Below are 18,689 nucleotides of genomic sequence, written 5' to 3' on the forward strand. Positions count from 1 at the left end.
GTTACCACCCGACTTCATGGTCGACTTGTACCATTTTATGTAATAATAATAATAATAATATTAAAAAAATAATAATTCTTTATTTATACAAGAATACATTGTACATTAAAAAGTTAAATATTGATAAAAGAATATAATGTACATTAAAAAGTTAAATATTAATTCATCCACCTTGGTCCCACTAAGCCACTTGGACTTGTCAGTGGGTTCCACACAAACTTTCGAGTGCTACTTACAAAAGTATTCATAAATATACATATAGAAATGATATTATCAAAGAATACATAGAGATATAGTCATTTAGATTAACATATTCCAACCAAAACAGATTTTAATTTTACATAGTTTGATACAGCATACACAAGAGAGCTGCAAACAATCACTCTTGCTGAATTTAGAAATGTTTGAAAAATAGCGGTTTCATGTAACACATAAATATTACTATATCCTAAAGTAAATGAAGTTGTTTCAATCATCCCCAATTTTTTTATTGATTTTCCAACCATTCCTTCATTCTTTTTTTTAATTTCTCTTCTTGTTCTTAACTTAAATAGGTCTTCCGGTATTTTATTTAAAAATTTTTGGTACTATTACCGCAAAGGTAGCATTACCCAATGTTGTATTTTTCAGTGGTACAGTGTATTTTCTACAAGTTCCTAACTTTTCACAGTTCTCTGTATGACATTAATAATAATAAATAAAAGATTCATTTCCGGCGTAAATCTGTGGAAATTGCTAATATTTAACAAAATGAAATCACTTAGTCTTATTTCCACACACTTTTATTTGGACCGACCTAAGCTTCAGCACATAATGCCACCCTGAAAATGGCATTACTTATGTGCTGAAATCTACGTTGGGGGATATGAAAAAGCGTGGAAATAAGAGTAACATATTTCATTATGCTAAATTATTTCCTGAATTTGAGTGGAGCGGGATAAGAGAGAATAGTTTCGACCCATCACGTTTGATGTACGTGTAGAGATGTTAAAACGTCGAGCTTAAAAACCGAATGGCCAGTTTGCGTTCACCGTTATTCTGTTGGTGGTAAAAATATGAGTGTCCCATGCATCCAATAGCGGTAAGCCGAACCTATACTTCATTCAAGCATACTTCGCACTCGGAGTGTGGGTCGAAATTAAACCGTTCGAAGTTGAAGCACGTGATCTCTCCGGTGCGAAACATCATCTACGTTTCGTTTCGTCCCATAATTTTAGTTTAGTTTCGACCCGAAGTAGTTTTGACTCCGATTTCGTTTTTATCCTGAGTTTAGCTCCCCGGATTTAAATCCAGTTCTTTTCCTTTCTACATTTCGCTCTTGGTAACGAAACTATTGAAATTTTACTTTATTAATTATTTAATTTAAAATAACTTATTAATTTATTAAGTTTTGACTTTCTTTTAGTTTCTATTGCCATACCTGCTTAAAATCCCACTCGACAGGCAGGGTGAGGAACTTGAAATGGCCCTTCACTCCAGGCGGGATCAGGATTTCTCGGAAATATTCCCGAGGATTCGAGCCCAGTTCACAGGGATTAAAAGCCATCACATATCCACTACACCGGATACACAGTGCTCGGAAGAAAATGGATGGCCATTTAGCACTTGCTTCTAGACAGGGTAAACATCTCTCGGGATAAATATGAGGACTATATCTCGAAGTTCAACCAGACACATTTGCCTAAACAAACAAAACTGCAGGCTGCGCAGCGGAACACGTCGTCCCTGCGAGAGAGGTCGTTGCCCTTATCACTTAGTTAGAACAAAAGCTAATATGTATTACTTTTCTTCAGGAATAACTGTCACATATCGTCACTATATGACTTGATCGTTGGATTATTCTTCCTCATAGGATAATCCTCCTAAGTTGTTAGAATAGCAATGGCTGTTACCTGGTTTCGCTGGTGGTAGGACTCGCCCGCCTTGTGACGGTGCGGGATTCCTCGTCCCTTCCTTACCTATTCCGTCCCAAGAGGCGTCGTCGGGCTCCTATCGCGGCGGCGCCTCCTTCCTTTCTCCTTCATGTCCTCCCCCTTCTGCCATGCAGAGGTGAAAAGCTCGCGCTTACAGACCCTACCCCGGGAGTGTATCCTCGCGAGCCCGCCCAAGGGTTTCGTTCCATTTGTCACATATTATACGTATCATTTTTCATCCACATCGTCATCTATTCCGAAGCACGCCTCAAAAGACGCGTGGCGGGAGGTGTACGTACTCATGTGAGCAGTGGTGTAACTAGGAATATGCTTTGGGGGAGGATGATGGGGCTTTCGGAGGAGGGTACGAGGGGGTAAGTGGGGGCTACCCCCCAGGAAACGGGGAGTTCAGGAAATTTAAAAAAATAATATGCATGAAAATGCATTTCACATCATTTTGTCACTTAAAATTTAACTGATTCAGTCTGCAAAGCAGATGGAGTTATTTGACATCAAATACAGACAAGATCTTGAAATAACTTTTTGATTTCTCTGAGGTTTTGGGGGTGGGGGAAACATCACCTCAGACCCCCCATGGTAACGCCACTGTATGTGAGGATAATATGCTTAAAATATGTATAAATATACAAGAAATGAGAGATTGTTTACCACATAAGTAACAAAAGATGAAAAAAATCAACCAAAAGAAAATATTGAAAACATATGAATATTAAAACACAGTAGAACACGATGAAAACCACTTGCTGAAATATAGTGCTTGTTGGATACGACTTGTAATGTCCTTCCTCGTGTGTCAAAAATGATATATCGAAGTTGCCTTTTTCACCCCAACGCTGCACTTAGTGACAACGAAATGTATATGCAAAATAGTTCACCTCAATTTTTAACTTAATGGTAGAGGTGAGTCACAGGCCTCTCCGGAACAGCTGGGAATTATTAGCGAGGAAAACCTCAACTTTTGAGAGGGAAAAACGAACTCTTATACTTCCGGCGAAATCTTGTGGAAAAATGCTACGATCTTTCATTTACTTAAATATGTCTAACTTCCACCAATTGAAGCCTGAATCTGTTGAACTTATTCCTCTTCTGATAACTTATAAGCGAGAATCAGAAATATGAATCGGTTCATAGAGGAGGTCCTCCCTGCCACTGTTTATCTGTCAATACTACCTCCATATATCCTAGCCTAAAAGTTGCGTATGTTTGAAGCCTAAGTTTTATGGTTGAAAGCAAATTATCTCATTTTTCATCATGAACTTTAAGGATATTAGGAAGGTTTTTCACTGTACCTTGTAATTTCCATCAGGAGTTTGCTCAAATCAATAGCATGTGTAAATCTAAAAAAAAGCCTTCGAATTACATTTGTTACATATGCTTTGTCCTTATTACCTATGTTAATTGCAGCCTAAAATCAACAGGACAAATGTTTGCATCGTCTGAAAATATGGCCCATTTTGAATCAGTAAAAAGAGATATTCCACGCATTGTTTCTTCATTGACATGAGCATTGAAGTCCAACCAACCCAACAGAAACTTCATGCTGATGGATCATGCTAAGGAAAAGGAGTCTACTCCTCAAAATGGAAAAAAATACTTAAAATATCAAAATACCACGCAAAAATTCGGTTGACAAGACAATCGAAGTTGTAGGTAAGTATAATTACTTGAAAATCAACTGAAAATGAAGTTGGAACAAAATTCGAGCTGAACTTTATGTTCGTAATTATGTTATGGTTTTAATTTGCCCTTACTGAATTTGCTAAGCGATGTTTCGTTTCTATTTTACATCACTTCCGTTTTAATTCTCAAAGTTTGGTCAAGCTAATCTCAAAAGGCCAGTTTGAATTATTCAAATCAAGCAAGACAACTGCAATAATTTAATCCAGTCATTTAAAGGTATATTCTGTGCACATTATTCTCATTATCACTGGATTATTAATTCGCAGGAAACGGGTCTTAAATCGTAGGCAGTTCCCAGTGCTCGCATTAATACAAATTCAATACCATTGTTGCGTCATTTCAATGACAAAATAAAAGGGGCTTGAACAGAGATCCCAAAATCAAATGTGCTCAAAATATAAAAATAAATAAATAGTGGTTGCAATAAGTCACGACGATTCCCCACTACCATCTTTTTCATAAGTCGGAGCTGAACAGTTGTACTTTTACGATTGCTTACGTGTAAATTATAAGTGAAAAACTGTTTTAGTTCTGCACAGCAATTGTTAGTATTCAGCATAATGAATTTCATACAAGTATACATCAAAAGGTCATGTTTATCATCAATCGCTATATTACGAAACACTTCCATTTGCTGAGATTCCATGGTTAAGAGTAATAAATGTACTCACACGAAATGAAGGAAAAATTGTGATATATTCATACTTCATGAATATATGGCGGTGAAAGAGAAGGGAATACGTAAAACGGAATCAAATCTCTTAAGTAAAAATGTTCATTACAATGGAGACAATCTTTAGGAGTCCCTTAATGCCCACCGAGTAATATTGTCCATTATGCCGAATGGATGTTGACCAAAAACTATGCTATAAGAGCAATTGCCGAATGTTCATTATAATTGTCCACTCACTCAGTGATTCAACCGGAAGGTTAATTTGGAGTGGTGAGGTTAGAGCTCACTCGGGTCTAAATATCAGGCGTGTGAAATTCACGTATTCAAGGTAATGTGGGGGGTTATCTTTCCCTGGGCAACACCTCACTTGCTCTACTCTGTCATATATTTAGTCGCATTCAATAAAATCAGATGTATTAATGAGTTCATAAGTTTGTCTTTCCGATAATTATATATACATATGTATTTTTTGTTCTACTCTGTCATATATTTAGTCGCATTCTGTGACATCGATGTATAATGTATATCTACTTATTCTTGTAATATGTCTGACTCTTTTATATTTATAATCATATATGTTCCTAAGGGACACAATATAATATGTTCCTAAGGGTCCCGGAATAATAAATTTCATTTTCTATTCTATTATATTTTCTCAGTTCCAAGAATTATTTTTGGTGGTACCCGAAGGCATCATCTGGGATTTGACCCCGGAATCCTTCGCTCTACTTGTACCCATAATTGTTCAAATGACCGTAATTAGCGAAGAAATAGCAACAAAAATAACGTCTAAAACCACTAAGAAAAATACACGACAGAAAAGGTTTAATCCATAAGGAAATTGAGTGGTAACGACCGTATAGGGAACCAATAAATATTGTGTCATTATTTATGGACGGAAAGCTCTCTATAAAACAAAATTTCTTTGAAACTTACCGATTGTCAGATATTGCATGCGTAGACGAAGAAAGGTTGATCTCAATGCATTGGAGAATTCGAGGATAAGGAGCTCCATTGAGGGCAGGGCTCTGGGAAATGAGAAGATACACAGGATTTATTAGAAGACCATACTTTGTTCCTATAAAGTACAATAATACTCATTTCGTAGACGCAGGGGTGAATCCCTGGAATTAACTAATAATTGTAGAATAATGAGGATAACCTTGATTTTCAACATTCATTACAACTAGTTATCCTAGGTGTCAACAAGGTTCGTTCTCATCAGGTACGTTATAGAAGACATGGAATTTTCAGTCATTCAAACTGAAATAATCCATGCCTTCCATTACTAATAGTATACCAGACGATGACGAGCCTCGTAAAAACGTAGGCCGTTACACCTCTTTCGTAGGAGAGTTAGGAGAGGATTAAAAATACTTGTTTTGTTCTTCATATTCCCAATTCAATTACTGTAGTCCAAATCATTTGTCCCACTCAATAATACTCATTTCGAAGACGCAGGAGTGAATCCCTGAAATTAACTAATCATTTTAGAATAATGAGGATAACCTTTAGGATAATGAGGATAGCATTTTAGAATAAAGTTCAAGGATACAAGTTCACTTCTACTTATCCCTTGCACGCTCATTGTGTCGATGTATCGGCTTGAGGCTTTCTGCTTAAAACGCTCAAGGTACCGATATATCGGCTCTGTATTTAATCCGAAGTTAAATTTCATATTTAATAATTTTTATCATATTTTAGACAAGCAAAAATGTATATTAATTTTTTTAAACCTAAATTAAATCAATTTATAGACAAAAAGTATTATTTAGTCTTCTTCCAAGCGCCTGACACGTTCTCAAATCGGACTTGAGCTTTCTGGAAGCGAAAACAGATAATACCGTGTGAGCGAAAAGTTTAACTACTCACTATTCAATGAGACACGACCTTGGAGGGAACTCATGTCAAAGAACAAATACAGTTGAAGATGCGTGATATCAGTGGCGGTAATCATTTAAAATAATAGTTACTTGTGTTTAAAATTTCTTCGTATCTTAAAAATCTAAATAGAAACGATGAATACCACCATATCTGATGGAATTAACGAACTGAATCGTAAGTGAAGAGGAAACACGAAAAAAGCCACATCCACAGCCGCGAGGACGACATTTACTTTGGGCACTGAGGGGGAAAATAACTCCCTCCTACTTGCGATACAAGTTGTTCCAAGAGTAGTATGATAGCATGTCTGGTGCTAAATCACCCATGAAGCGGTTATGTTGGGCAAAAAAACCCTGTGTATGTTTCAATTAATAAAATATTCCACAGCAAGGTATAAAAAATCACCTCAACCTATGCTACCACGAAACGACGACAGGATAAACTTATTTTTATCCCTTTTATAAATCCTGGTAGAAAAAAAGACTCCCGATTTGCAGAGATTAATCGTGACCGGAAGTATGGATGCATTGGCCTCACGAGGTCATTATCTCGAACACATTATTGGAGCCACCAATGAGATATGGGCGTAAAAAAAAGTTCACCGAGGATCTCACGTGATCTAATAGAGACAGCAAACGGTAAAGGGATCGTTTTAATTATGAAGTACTGAAAGTCAGGAAAAAAGGCACTATGGGAAGAGGCTACAACTAATTCATGGACAAAAAATCTATTAACAGGAAAATATCGTTTTACATGAGAGAAATACGATAAATATTATACCTTGGTTACTAATTATCAGGTGCTCTTAACAAACGTTCTTTTTTGAAATATTGCATTCTCTTTTATTTATCCTCGGCAAATTTCTTATATGCAATACAAATTATTCTCGGTGAAATAACACATAATTGATATTTCTACTATCCGTAGAAATTATTTGATGATGAGAGGAAAAAGTTCTTCCAATCGCTCGCATATTTATATACATGTAAATCCATCATATTACGTCCATCACTTTAAATGGCAGTTGTACCTACAAGGACTCCTTTTTCTCCTTTCAAAGCTTTCCCCAACGCACGTAATACCATATATTTTAATGATGAATGAAATTTACAGGTTTCTATTTCCTCCTCTTTTTGGTGAAACCTACTATGAATTCAGTGTCACAATACAAATGCTTTCTTCCGTTAAAAACTTGCACTAAGAATAATTATTTAATTCATGCGAGATAAAATATTTTTATTGAAAAAAAAAAATAAAAAGTATTCTTAAAACTTAGGAACTTTATTCAAAACGAAATATTTTATTTAAACTTACTTTTTAATAAACATTTCTTGGTGAAACGCCATAACAATGTGTCGATACTACCACATAATGGCATTTTTATCGTCAATGACTTAAAATTTTATCTAATTGAAGTTGATTCGTCCAAATTAGGTGAAGATGAATGTAATTTCCGTGTATCAAATAGTATATTCAGGCTTATGTAATTTATTTGAGCCTTATAATTTACTGAATTGGCGACTCTGATACTTCATTGAAACGAGTTCGCAAATAAATGTTTCAAAGAGTGGAGAAAAATGACAAACAAAGGCCAAATTCGATGAAGAAAATTAAAGTGTTCAAAGCACATTATTCATGCCTTTTTGTAAATAAAATCTCATGATGGAATTGTGTGATTTTTTTAATGTATGTTAATATTTCACTGATGAACACATTCAAGAGAAATCTTGTTTTAAAGGCGAATGAATGTATCCATCTTTTACTGAAATATTTCAATTGGATGTTACTGAATAACTAAGGTGATGGTAAGGATTAGAACCATGAGAAATGCAAGAAGATGAAGAAAATAAATTAAGAAAATAATGAAATTGTCGACGACGCAGGCGGCAGATGTTAAGAGTCGAACTCTGAGAAGAACAAAGCGGAAAAACACGTAAGGTGAACATAGCGGTTGATGACCCATAATGATGACGAATGAAGTACCACCTTGTATTCGCAATTCTATCCTAATTACTTCGAGACTGTTATCGGCTTTCATGAACCGCGAAAGCTGATCGAAGTCGTGACATAAATGCAACCGTGAGGAGTCGGTTTAATAATCTCCTCATTTCACACTTGACCTTTCTGAGTTCATTCTACATCAAATTCAACTATCGAAATGAAACCTCTAATAGTTTCCATGATTTAATGACACAGACCAAACAATTACAAGGTACAATCAATTTATAATAATTTATTCCCGAGAGTGGTAATTAAAACATTAATTAGCCATTGAAAATACGATCCTATATCATCGACTATTTCAATTGGCTGTCACTGAATAACGAAGAAGATGGTTATGAGAAATTAGACCCGTGAGATCAGATAGATGGGGAAAATAATCAATTTTTCGCAATCTCAGTTTAAATATTTATAAATATTTTGTTGATAAAAATGACTAGCGTAATCTTGTTTTCATGGTGAATAAATGTATAATACCATTAATTTTAATAGAAATTTGACTCAAACTTTCACTTTGCAAAACTTCACTACATTTAAAATACTGAATTCTACGTATAAATGTAACTCAATACCTCCTTTTTGCGGTTATCTAATAGCAGTGATGAAATAAAAGGCTCCAAAATATTCTGAAGGCTTTCTTTGTAATAAATAAATCTGTCAATGCCAAGGCGGACTACAAAAACCCCTTATGTCAGCGATTTCGATAAAGTCGGTCACAAGAATACCTATCTATCTTATGCATCTGTTAAAAAATATCTGAATACATCTCTTTTACTGGATTATAATTATTTCATTAATTAACTTGCATCGGCAATGCACTGTATTACAAGAGGGGCACCATGAAAATAAAAAACACTGATATGAGCTATTTTGCATTGGAATTTTCTTTTATCGTAGATATTTTACTTGATGCATTCTTCTTACAATCCACCTGATTAATCGGAGCATTTTTGTAACAATTCATACAGAATGTTATTTATGTGGTATAAGCGAAGAAAGCAAGGATAGAGGCCTTCGAATGTAGTGCTACAGAAGAATGATGAAGATCAAATGGATCGACCGAGTTAGTAATGAAGAAGTCCTAAGAAGAGTAGGAGAGAGGAGAAGCCTCATGAAAACCTTAATAAGAAGACGGAACAACCTTATAGGCCACATCTTGAGACATGATGGCCTGATGAAGACAATCGTCGAAGGACAAGTGGAAGGCAAGAACGGAAAAGGAAGACCTCGAACAAAATATATGAAACAAGTAAAGAAGGATGCGAAAGAGAAGAAATACGTAGGTGTGAAAAGATTAGGTGATAGGAGAACTGAGTTGAGAGCTGCGTCAAACCAATCCTAGGATTGTTGACCAGTGATGATGATGATAATTATTTGGTTTATATTATTTTTATATATTTTTACCATTTTTTTCTACTTTTTGATTTTTTCGCAGAAGCAATTTCTATTATTTTTTAGTTTTATTTCTTGTATATTTCAAATAAAGTAAGCATATGCAATGAATGACATTATTAAAAGAAAGAGCAAGAGGAAAGGCATAGGAAAGAGTCATAGAAATGTAACTTGATAAGGTAGCATTAATGTTGCAGGAACTGTGAGTTCATAATTCTAAAAGTCTTTAAGTAGTGCATTACTGGTACCCCGAGCATGGATTTGAAATCATTTACTAGTGGGGTAAGAAACTTATCAACAGTGGGGAATTTGCGGGCGGAAATGACGTCAGAAATTCGGGTTAACTTCGAGAGGTTGAGAAACATTCGGAGGGATTTGTTTCGAATATTTCTAGCTTTATACGGATAATTTTACTGTGGCCAAAGATCTGATAGCCATCGAGAAGTGTTGGCCTGATAAGGAAGGAGTACAATTTATCTCTTGAGCTGTGGTAAAGTGGAGAGGTATAAACAAAGTTGTCTCTTTGTATCTCATGCCATATGAATTCACTTTCAAAGGAAATAAAAATAAATTTAAAAAAATACGTTTTTCAAAAAATAGTATGCAAAGAATTTAAAAGTGTAAAATAAGCTTTTGCTCCATTGGAGAAGCGTAGGTGCTGAATTAGGTACACTGGTAAAGAGTGTAGAAGAGTATGTAAGGATTGGCACGAAATATTAATATCTAAATTTAATCAGCACGTTTAATTCTTCGAGTGATGAAAAGCTTGCTTTTTACTTTTTGGTGCACTTCACACTGTTTTTTGGAAGAGAGTTTTTAAAAATAATATTTATTTTGATTTTATTTTTTACTAACTGTAGGTGCCTTACATGTGCCTGCTTCGTTAAAGCAAACCCTTCCCATTTTCTTTCAAATTCTACCTACCATGATCACCTCACCCGCTCAAGAAATAACATCCACTTAAACCAGTATTCAAGCCCTCTCTGTCTTAAAGGTCCCAACCACTCTGCCTCGATCCTTTACAATAAACTTCCCGAATAAATAAAATATAGCAACTCAATTTCCGTATTTAAAAAGAAACTAAAACTTCTCCTAGCTGAAAATTGCTACTACAGTGTTAATGAATATCTGGAGGATGTAGTTTCCTAGATGGCAACTAGAATGCCTATCTTTTCCATGCTTCTGTTAGTATATATTAACCCTCTTGACTCTGTTTTAATGTTGTACATATCATAGTTAAATGATTATCTTGGGAATTCCCAAGAATCTTTTCCTGGTAATTTCAATATTCATGTATTATGTAATTGTTTGTAAATTTAATATTTGACTTTAGCCTTGGTGAAATAAATTTATTCGTCAATTTAAAAAAGGGATCGATAAAACATGTATCCGGATGGCTCCCCAATGAGTATTAGTGCGGATCGGAAAAAGAAAACCTGGCATATTGAAAAAAGTTGTGGGACTGATCAAATACGATGGTAAAAAATTTGAGACCTCTAGGTGTACCCCTGACCCTCGCTCATCGGCTATGTATGGCATAAGTTCCACCTACTGAATAATGTTTGAGGTGCCAATGGCTTTTGAGTATGCATTCCGAATGCTATGCAGGCGTTAACTTAGTCAATAAAACTTTTTCTGCCACAATTAATTAATGAGAGTATATTTCTTACATACGATCTCATAAATTATCGATAAAAGTAATCGCAATCGTCAAGGACACAGTCAAAAAAATCACGAAGACCTCAGGAACTCATTATTTACGCAATCACCTTTCCAAGGTAAGATTTTTGCCGCCAGATCTCAGACATTACGTTTACATATGCATATAGATTCGTGTCGAAAGGTGTTTTCACCACCTGACGTTGACGTTTTTCGAGTGCACTAAACCGTTTGATTACCTGAATTCCACCTAGCATTAAAAAAATGCTTCATTGTTTGGGGAAAAAACAATATCTACGCCTAGATGTTTGGGAAAACATCTGATATTTTATTGTGTATGCAAGAATTGGAGCAAATGTAGCTCTAAAGGTCGTTTTACACGGTACACGGAATTGCGCAGGTTAGAGCTGCATTAATTTCTAAAATGGCGTGGAATTGCGCGAATGCATGAACGAAATTAGAACAGGGGCTATTTTGCCGTCTCGCATCCACGCATTCTCGCATGTGTTCTAGCAATTCACCGCTTTACACGACGCAATTTTGATTGCGCCTTCACACGTACGTCAGACTGCGCAATTCCGTGTACCGTGTGAAACGGCCTTAAGAAACTATATTAGTGCCAATCCGCATTTAGAGTTATTACCTCGAATATTATTACAAAGGAAACTCAAAAGGAAACTTAAATGGACTATGAAATAACGCTACGCTACGCTGTGTATGGTAACCTTTAGGGTTATAGTCACGATGTTCAGCCGTTGCTGGTAATCGACTTTTGGCTTTTATTTTGTGTGTGGCGCTATTGTTCTAATTGGCTATGTTTTTATATTATTGTGTTGGACGCGTCATTGCGGTTTTTGATCCCATATATTTAAAGTGAGGGCTGTCTGTGTAACTCCAGAGCTGTGTCAGTCAAGGCCGTAGCCAGGGGGGGGGATCAAGGGGGATTGATCCCCCCCCCCGAAATGAAAAAAATAAATACATATTTGTGCTCGCTTGGTGCTCACACGACGATATTATATAGCGGCGCAGGGACATCTAGTAGTCCAATGCGACTCAAGTCAATAATTATCCAATCGAATTTGTAGGTGCAGCGTGTGGAGTTGTAGTGAAGTGCGTGAAATAATAGTGCTGTGAATTAGTAGAGAGGTGAGTGACTTATGAACCTCCTGAGGGACCGCAGAATTGACATCGACACCGAGGAGTTAATTCATTTGGTCGCTGCAAAGAAAGCTAGAAGGCAAAATTCAATTTTATAATAATATTTTTATATTTTCCTTTAAGGGTTTGTAATAAATATGTATATTTAACCGTATACGCTATTTTATTTATCCTATAAAAGTCATTTTATATTTGTCTACTATTCCATAAACCCCCCCCCCCCCCGAAAATATTTTCTGGCTACGGCCTTGGACTGTCAGTAGAGTGTTTTGGGTTTCGTTGAGTGAATGTTGGAATGATTTTGCCATATCATTAAGGCATTGTGTCAGTGTTTTGATTTTAAGGTTTTCGTGAATGTACGTGTTGCGGACGAACCAGGGGGCGCCCGTGATTATCCTTATCGTCTTGTTCTATATAACTATGAGTTTGTGTGTGTGTTTGCTATCGATCCCCAGGCTGGGTCGCCATACGTGAGGAGTGGCCGGATCATGGATGCGTAAAGTATTTTTTTGTGCGTAGTCCTAGGTGAGGACTTTTGAGGAGCGGAAAAATGACTGCAGACGCACTCTTAACCCTTAACCGGTGACGTGCGGTCTGAGAGACCGCTGCGTTTCTAAAATTATGAATATTTACAAAATTGCTATTTCAAAATATCTATAATCTTCATAATCGTCATAATTTTGTATAATAAGGACATAGCACTCTTTTAATTTAAAATTCTTATTATTTATTTCTGAAAATTTCAACTGAATTTTAGTAGCGGTCGGTGAGACCTCACTTCACTAAATTGGAAAAACCAATATACGTAACGCTGGTGGAAATAATTCAAAAAGTTGTTAAAAACGATTCCTACTGATTTTTCTAGAATGATAACAATTAATAATTTGTAAGGAAGCATTTTTAGTTGCATAACGTAGATATTTAAGAACTTAATTTAAAAAAGTACGATAGTAAAAATATTAACTCAAGTGTTTTTGATATCAGTTTTTTTATCCTGTTTCTAATAACAATATTTACTGAAAAAGTTGGTCCGTATTGGGAATGAATAATATTAAATATAAGTATTATAATAGTTGAGAAGTCAAAGAAACATTAAACTAAGCAATAAAAATGACTTTGCAACGATTTAGGAATTTTTGTTTAATTGCAGTCTCCCAGACCGCACGTCACGGGTAGTGTAACAAGAATTGCACGTCACTGGTTAAGGGTTAATGAAATAACGGCCACCCACAGCGTGTTTAAATGGGTTCACAAAAGTCGCTTCTCACGAATCGGACGGCAGAGTGATTCGAATTCTATATGGAAACGAATCATAGCTTTTAACCCAATTTTTTTATTTAATATAATAAAATTACCGAATTCATAGCTTTTCAATGGATTTAATTACGAGTGAAAATGCCCTATTGGAAACAGCGAGAATAAATTTGATAAAATAATCGCCCTGCCATCATCGCCGCATGGCGGATATTTTGAAAACCGATTAAAAAGCGATCCAGGAGAGGAAACTAAATAAATGAAGTTCCTACAGTATGGACAGTGGCCATCTTATTCAATCGAGTATTCTTTTCACTGTGTATTTTTTCTTGAAATTTCGGAGTCTTTTGAGTCAGGAGTCGTGCGAAGTTTCGAACAACAACGTGTAAGTAAAAGTTACAAAACAATGAATAAATCAAATTTATGTACATTCATAGTCTCCTACTCAAGTTCATTTTGAGTTAGACTTCGTTTTTAATGAACTAGCTTAAACTCAACTTGCTTGAACAAAATTGACTGTGGTAAAAGTTACAAAATAATACATTCACCTTATTTATTTCTATTCATAGTCTCCTACCCAACAAAGACTATGGAGTAAAATACTCGAATCACACGAGATAATTATTTTTTTAAACATGAAGCGATGGGGGCGGACAACTTACAACTTGGAACGACTCAATTTGAGTCGGGGCCTGAGCGAGGTCTCGGAACACCAACACCTGACCGTGGTAAAAGTCACACAACAGTGCATTCACCTCATTTATTTTCATTCTTGGTATCCTACCTATCAAAACTAGCATTGCTAGAGTATATAATCACACACGGAAGTATTCTTAAGAGATATGTTTCACTTTTTATTTTTCTTGTGAAGGCTTTCGCGATATCGACAACCAGTTCCACCGGTATTGAAGCTGAAGGTCACTGAAGTCAAAGACTTAAGCGACCCGAAGAAGCCAGCTCCAACGCCGGCGAATCTGCCGTCCACACAGACACACGCGGTGTAAATCCCGAAAATCTCTCCGCCGAACTTCTTATTTTTGACTCGAATATTACAATAGAGGATCCTCAAGTAGGCCTCTAAAAGTGCTGTCACCAAACGCGCATGTTAATGAGGTTACAAAAGACGCCACTCGTGTCGCTGACGGACAAATTGATCCGTGTCTCACAGGCATAATTCATCTACATGCCACCCCGCAAGTCGACTAAAAGGTGTGTAGCGGGGGGTGTTAGGGCACCAGCCGTTTACATACAAAAAGTCACGATCATCATTCAACAGTCTCTCATTGGGTACCCCGAATTATATAGCTACGTAGTAGGGAGTTATTCTTCTTCCAGAAATTCATTACGACGCATTTTTTTTCAAATTTAATTCTAACTGCCATGCATCGGACCACGCTTGGGTAGCAGCAAGGTCATTCGTTAGTTCATCTTTATCTTTGCTGGAACGGATTTCTCTGTAAACTACAGCGTCGTCTGCAAATAATCGTAACTTACTGTGCACTACTTCGCCAATGTTGTTTATATAAGGAAGGAATAGGAGTGGGCCTATGACACTAGTTCTGAGACGATGCTAGTCGGAGTTTCTTATAGAGAGCGGAAATTTTCTGTCGAAATCCGAAATGGTTGACGTTATTAATGGTCCGGATGACATTATTATCAGTAGAAAGTAGAGTCAAGGCGGTTTAAAGGCCTGGTTACACGGTGCATTAACCCGTACGGGTTAATGTCTAAATGTATGAACGCGAGAATGAACGGAAAAATTCACCGTGTAACCACCCCAAAATATACAAATGCATGAACGCGTGAACGGAAAATAGAACCTGTTCTAATTTCGTTCATGCATTCGCATAAGTTGATAACGGAGCCACCTGGTGGGAAACGACACATTTAGTTGTCATCTGCAGGGCTAATCCACGGCCGTCTTGGCTATTCAGTAACTCTTTACGCGTATTTGTTCATTTGTACTGTATCGTAAGTGCTTGAATCCTACCGCAAACTCACCATTTGCATCTACACTAATATTCGTATAGATTATCCCTGTATGTATGCCGGACATACCAAGTTTATGCCTATGGTATCTTATTGGTTGTGTTATGCCGGAACAAAACAATCGAAGAGGTTGTCACAGAGTTTTCAACACGACATTTGTGAAATACAACGGTTATCATACGACTTATAGAACACATTTAAACATAATTAATATCATACGAATTAACGACAATTCTACCTTTTATACGTCCGAGGTGGGAATGCGCTGGCCCACCACAAAAATACGACTCACATTACGCAAGTTCATAAATCGACAAGACCTCTAAACCAACATCTTTTCCATCAACAGCAAATATCTTCTTAACTTTATAACCGTGCCGGACAAAAGTAGAACAAAGTATTAAAAATATCTACTCTCATACATCATCTACACTCAGTGAAACAGATGACAGAAAAATGTGTAGTAAACACGGCTTAAAAACAAGATGCGTCTACAAATTTTCAGCCTAAGTATTAACTTTGATAACGGTTTGAAATAAATAGAGTACTATTGAGAGATATAGCATTAAGCGAGCGATAACGATAAATATTAAATATTAATAAATATTACTGGCACGAAATGAAACAACTTCGGCAAATACAATGAAAACCACTGTTTACACGGCAGCGCAAATATATTACCAGTATGTGAAATTTCCTGGTCCTACAGGAAACAACGAAAAGGGAATTATTTTCTGGTAGGTATCGTCTGCTTCCTACCTAATGATACTGTTTTCACATTTAAATTTTGCGCACTGTAAAGGGAATAAACAAAAACTAAACGCCTCGCGATACGAGAAAATGTGTGAAAACTTGTGCGAACGCATGTACCGTGTAACCGCTCATTCATGCTCCTCGTTCACGTAAATGTCCATGAATTCAGACATGCAAACAGACACGCATTCATACATTAACCCGTACGGGTTAATGCACCGTGTAACCAGGCCTTAAAACATGAATTTCCAGAAATTTAATGAGATTAAATATAGGGCCCTTTTCCCGCAATTTCTGTGAGATGTCTTCCTATTGGTAAAAACTCTCCTCCCAGTACCATTCATACTTCGACTCTCGTTGTCATATTTTGTTATGTTTTTGTGTTGTCTTATCGATGCTAATATCGATGCTAAATAATGTAAGAGCTAAATTACGATCATCATTTATGATAGTCCTTTTATGGTTCGGGGGAAAAACGAATTTCCATATCTATCCGTTCAGCTCTCTTCATTTATTGCCTCTGTCGGACCTGTACATATAGCGCGGCTTTAATATTATTTCCCGTAATATTATATCCCCTTGAGTAAAATGTGTTCAGAAAATTGAGGTGTACAGCATCTACATCTGCATACTACCCCGCAAGCCGACTCAACAGGCGTGTAAAGGGAGTGTTAGTATACCAGCTAATAATAAATAAAAAGGTAATGCTCCAATGCCGATCCGCCTTGTTCATCCAAGTCCATTATTTTTTTGGGGAAAACGAATTCCCGTACATATCCGTTCGGAAAAAAATCTCTCTCAATTTATCGCTTCTGTCGGACCTGGAAATGTAGTGGGGATTTAATATTATTTCCCGTTGTATTATATCTCATATAAATAGGGACGTATAAAATCGTTTCCAGCTTAATTTGGTGGAATAATGATATATCCATGGTTAAAGCACAAATGGTAATATACACACTATTTTATTTATCACTTAACTGACCATGGTTTCGACACTTGGTGTCATTTTCAAGGTCAAAAAAGGTCACCTTGAAAATGACACCAAGTGTGGAAACCACGGTCGGTTAATTTATAAATTAAATAGTGTGTATATTACCATTTGTGCTTTAATCATGGATATAAATAGGGATATTAATAGAACTTATACACATGATGACGTGATATATCAAATTTATTATTTATCAATGCTTTTCATCGCAATTACAAAAATTGTCCTGCAAAATATTGGAAAAAGTGGATCGCATTGTACTCATCATCGCGCAGAGGACATTTTTGAAAACCGATTAAAATACGACCAAAGTGGCAACACAAATTAGCCTTGTATAGAATGGCATTGTGCCTTTTCTATGCAGTTCCCTTGATTTTTCATTTCTTTTTTTTTCAGATTTTAAAACGTGAAGCGATGTTGGTGGACAACTTGGAACGACTTAATTTCATTTGGGACTTGAGCGAGTCTCGTAATATCAAAGTGACCACGAAGTAGGACTAATAGCTGAAACCAATCGAGTACAGCGCAGAGCGGCCAGATTTGTGATGGGTTGTTACGACAAAAAGTGCAGCGTTTCCATTATGTTACACGAGTTAGGATGGGAATCTTTACAGGAGCGTATATCGAAGTATAGGCTTAACTTACTTAGAAAATTCGAAGAAGATATTTTCTCATACGATGTAAACCACATCCTTCGTTTACCATCGTACTATAGTAGACGTGATCATGAGAATAAAATAAAAGGAATAGACTGCAAAACAGAGAGATTTAAAATGTCATTCTTCCCACGTACTATTAAGGATAGTAACGTTGCCTCAATTGATAGGATTAATGGCGTCGCTCGCTAGGATCACTCATTTCATGTTTTTTTCATAGTTCTAACCTTGCATGCATTACCTCTAGGAATTACTAACCATTCGTAAGTTTTTTTTTAGGAATAAGCATGTTTATTTTGCTAGTATGCGTAATATTTCTATGATCGTGTGGTGTGTATGTGGCGGTCCTCTTGCATGCTGCATGTTGTTGATTTGTCACCCCCTACCAAACCTACATCTACATAATACCCTGCGAGCCACCTCTAGGGTGTTTGGCAGGGAGTGATCAATCACCAGCATGCAGTATGCAATTGGACTCCCACATGCACACCACACGGTCCAAAAAGCGTCACGTATTCTAACATATTATACTACCATATGCTGTCACAAATAATATTAAAATTAATAAACATGCATTAAGTTATACATAGGTTAGTCGGCTACACTACAAGTCATGCAATCTATTTATGAGTTCTATCGCTGCCGTTACAATCTCTTAATGATCG

At 36.4% G+C, this 18,689-nt stretch overlaps 1 protein-coding gene across 3 annotated transcripts in view; it reads right to left on the reverse strand.

The window, feature by feature from the left end:
* Nucleotides 1–18,689, reverse strand: part of LOC124170921 (beta-1,3-galactosyltransferase 5-like) — a 460,441-nt gene that overhangs the window by 241,835 nt on the left and 199,917 nt on the right. For all 3 annotated transcript variants that reach the window (XM_046549979.1, XM_046549978.1, XM_046549980.1), the window contains one exon: nucleotides 5,224–5,315. The gene's annotated coding sequence lies outside the window, so the exon portion shown is untranslated. The remainder of the gene's footprint in view (nucleotides 1–5,223; nucleotides 5,316–18,689) is intronic.

This window comes from Ischnura elegans, chromosome X (genome assembly GCF_921293095.1).
Source record: "Ischnura elegans chromosome X, ioIscEleg1.1, whole genome shotgun sequence".
Lineage (NCBI taxonomy): Eukaryota > Metazoa > Arthropoda > Insecta > Odonata > Coenagrionidae > Ischnura > Ischnura elegans.